The following is a 4,133-nucleotide window of genomic DNA, read 5'->3' as shown; positions in this document are numbered from 1 at the left end:
CGTCCTGGGCTTCCCTAGGAACCAGGACTCCCAGGTGTCTCCAAATAGGATATCCTTTCCCTGCCTGCCTGGCCCCTCACTGTCAAGGCAGTTGAACAACCTCTCACTCTGCCTTAAGGGGGAGGATTAAACAACAGGCAGGTAGGCCTTATGCATTGGACTAATGTCTTGTCCCCGCAAGAGCCCCCTACTGTGATCCAGCCTCACCCAATGTCGCCCTGCCCCAGGTGCCCGGCCACCCTAACCTGCACAGTCCACACACGGTCAGCTGGATCTGGGCCGTGGGGGCATTCTGGGCCTGTGCAATGTCAGCCAGAACACAACCACCTGAATGGCCTCAGGAATGAGGGAGCCCACTACCCAAAGTCTTTCTGAAGCAGTGGGTTGAAACTGGCAATAGTCAGTCCCCATTTGGACCCAAGGCCTGATGGGGTCCCGGCTTCTCCAGCAATCAAGTCCCCCAGGTGTCTCTCACTGAAGGATACACCAGCTAGTGGCCCGGCCTGTGATGGCCAAGTAGCCCGGATCTTCCAGCTCGGCCTTCAGCAGGAATATCCACATCTGTGCAGGTTAAAGCTTAGAATCAGGCTGATGCCAGGTACTTCCTCGTACTTCCCTTGTCACCCAGCCTCTCCCAACACTTGCCCTGTTCCAGGTCTCACGCATGTGTATTTTGGACCCCACTGGCCATCCTCAGGAAGCTGAGTCCCTCCAGGCCCATAGAGCTTGGGGCCATCCCCAACCACCCGCACACTATCAGGGATGGAGGGAGCCCACGCCCATTGCCCTGCGGTGACTGCTGAAATGGGCAACAGTCAGCGTCCACGCAGACTTACTGTATGCTGGGGTCCCGGGCTTCTCCAGCAGTCAAGGCTCCCAGGTGTCTCTTAATTAGGATACCAGGCCAGCCCACAAGGATCCAGCCCTGGCAAGCAGTCCAGATGACTCTGGCTTGGCCTTTAGCACTTGGGTAGGTTAAGGCCTATAATCAAGCGGTTGCCTTGTAACCCCAAGAGCCTGCTCCAGTGACCAGCATCTCCAGAGGCTTGCGCTCGTCAGCTCCTTAACTACCCTGACCTGCCCCACCCACACATGCGCAGTAAATACCCATAAGCCAGCCTCAGGCCAGCCTGACCCTCCAGGCCTTTGGAACTCTGGCATAGCCTCGGGCATGGAGGGACCCAACTTTCTGAAAATTTCTCTGAGGTGGCCGCTCCAAATGGGGGACAGACCCCATGTGGACTTGCTGTCCAGGGCTTCCTTAGGAACCAGGACTCCCAGGTGTCTCCCAGTCGAGCATGTCCTTTCCTGCTCACCTGCTCCCTTGCTCCACAAGGCAGTTGAAAAACCTCCAGCTTTGCCATTAGAGTGAATATTCCACATTGCTGGATGAGGCTTGAGATTTGGCCCACGTTTTGGACCCCCAACAGCTCTCTGCTGTGACCTAGCCTCTGCTGACACTTGCCCCTTTCAGGGTCCCTGGCAAGCCTAACCTATGCCTCCCACGCAGGTGCAGTATATATTTCATCACCTGTCCTTGGGCAGCTGGGACCCTCCAGGCCTCTGAAACTATGGCTCATCCCCAACCACTTGCATTGTCTTAAGGGTGGAGGAAGCCTACCGCCCCAAATTGCTCTGAGGTAGCTGCTGAAATGGACAACGATCAAGCCCCACGTGGACTAGCTACCTGATAGGGTCCCAGCTTCTGCGGCCATCAGTTCTCCCAGCTGTCTCTTATTGGAGGATACCCCAGCCAGCCTGCCAGATCTAGTCCTGGTAAGGCAGTCAGGACTCCTCCAACTCTGCCTTCAGGGGACTACATATGTTTGTAGGTAGGTTAAGGCTTAGAATTAGGAGATGCCATGTACTCCCAATAGGCCTCTCCTGTGACCTTGCCTCTCTGACATTGCCCTGATCCAGGTGCCTAGTTATTCCCTATTCTGCATGGTGCACGCAGATGCGGTTCATCGTCTGTCAGTCAGTTTTGGCCTGCAGGGGGCACTCGAGGCCTGTGAAGCTCCAGACTGACCACTTGATTGGCCTTGATTGGCTTCAGGGTAGAGAGAGCCCTTCCCAGGAAAATCTAATGTCAACTTTTAGCTGGTGAGTTAATACCCACCCCCTCCCAAATGGACTGCTCACCTGATGGGGCCCCAGGCTTCTCCAGCAATCAGGGCTTTCAGGTCTCTCTTACTGGTGAGTGCCCCAGCAACCCAACCTGGCCCCCTTTGGCCAGGAAGTCCAGGCTCCTCCAGCTATACCTTTCAGGGGAAATACGCACATTTGTGTGGATTAAGGATTAGGCAGATGCAAGGTATTTCCTGATGTGATTTTCCTGATTTCCTTAATGATGTGGAAGGTTTTTTTCTTAATGGCAACAAATACATTTGATCATTTCAGATAGTGATTAGTCCTATGATGTCTTCAAAAATAATGATCGTTGTGAACAACTTTGGACAAGGAAAGCCCATCAGATGACAGCAGCTGAGGCCTAGCAGATGAAAGGAACCATCATGCTAAGATCAGCAGGATAAAACCCCAGGCAGAAAGGACCACAAAATCCAGGCCTTTGAGGAAGTGATGGTCTCAGGATTCTTGAGGAACAGAATACAGCCAGGGCAAGATAGGAGAGTGAAAGCAATAATCACAGAGTTCTAGGACTCTCTATGTGACGGTGACAATTTGGGTTTTATCTTAACTACAATGAAAAGTCATTGGAGTATTTTAAGCAGGGAAGTGACCTGATCTGATTTTTTTTTTTTTCAAGATCATTTTGTGGAGGAAGGATTGTTAGGGGACAAGTATGGAAGTCAGTTATGAGGCTGATGCTTCAGTTCCAGTGAAAAATCATTGTGGTTTGATCCACGTAGTGGAAACAAAAGGTTGTGAGCAGATTTGGGATTTATTTTGGAAGGAGAACCAACTGGGCTTGTTAATAGATTGGATGTTAAGGGGTGGAGAAAAGAATCCTACAAGACTAATAATTTGGGGGCAATTAGGTGGAAGGTGGTAATATCCATAAGTAGAACCTGCATTTCAAAACATGGATATCTTCTGCCTATTTATGATAATATTAGTCATGGTATTTGAAGAGATCGTCTAAAAGAGAAAGGGGGGAAAAAGTGAATTGCTTGAGGCTTAAGTCAGGGACACTCAATGTTTAGAGGATGAGCAGAGAATGAGTTGGCAAAGGACATTGTGGAGAAGCAAACAATGGGGTGAGAAAAAGTAGGTGAGTGTGGTGCTGAGGATGCTAATGGGGGCAGGTGAAAAAGCAAAAGAGTGGTCAGCCAGTAGACTGGTGAAAACAGAGAAGTGTCATTGGATTCGGTGCTATGAAGGTCATGGGTAACCTTGACCTCCTAGGCTGCACTGGGAGCAACTGACGAAAGCCGCAATAAGCCCCACTCACAATTATCATTCAGCTCTGCCAAACTCACCATCTTTGGCTCTCTGGGGAGGCCACACCTGATGGAGTTGCAGACCTGGGTTTGTATCCTAGCTCTTCCACTTACCACCTTTGTGAACTCGAGCAACTTATCGATCCTTTCTGCACATTATTGCCTCTTCTGTAAAATGGAATAATTGCATCTCATAGCATTGTCCTGGGTGTTGATGGATGTCATGTATAGAAGCATTAGGCACTGGAAACCAGTAGGTGCTCAAGAAGTGGTAATTGTTACGTTTACCATAATTGTCTCCCCTGTATTACTTGTCCAGTACATTCCAGGTGGGCAACTTCCCTCTTCTCTATGTAACTGGCACTTCTGCTTGACAAGTCCGGGCACAGGATCACCTTGCCTAACATAGCACCCAACATGAGCTACAAACTCAGTGAAATGTTTGTGATAATGAGGACCAAGTGAGAAATATTTGCAGAGCATCCACAGAAACCCTCAGAGAATGAAAGCAGAGGGTAAAACGATCAGTTCCTTCCTTCTCTCTCTACAGACACCCCAGCCTCAAATTGTTCCAGAATTACTGAAAGGCTGAAAATAGGCTCCTTTTCCCATTATTAAAGAGGAGGATGCCCTTTCTTAAAACCTAACCAGGAATTATTCATTGAGCATTTTCTATTATATTTATCACTACTCTCTATAGTGGAAATATCACTTAGAGAAAATCAGACTGAA

Source organism: Prionailurus bengalensis, chromosome E4 (assembly GCF_016509475.1).
Source record: "Prionailurus bengalensis isolate Pbe53 chromosome E4, Fcat_Pben_1.1_paternal_pri, whole genome shotgun sequence".
In the NCBI taxonomy this organism is placed as follows: domain Eukaryota; kingdom Metazoa; phylum Chordata; class Mammalia; order Carnivora; family Felidae; genus Prionailurus; species Prionailurus bengalensis.
The sequence above is the reverse complement of the archived record's forward strand: the minus strand, read 5'-3'. Positions refer to the sequence as shown.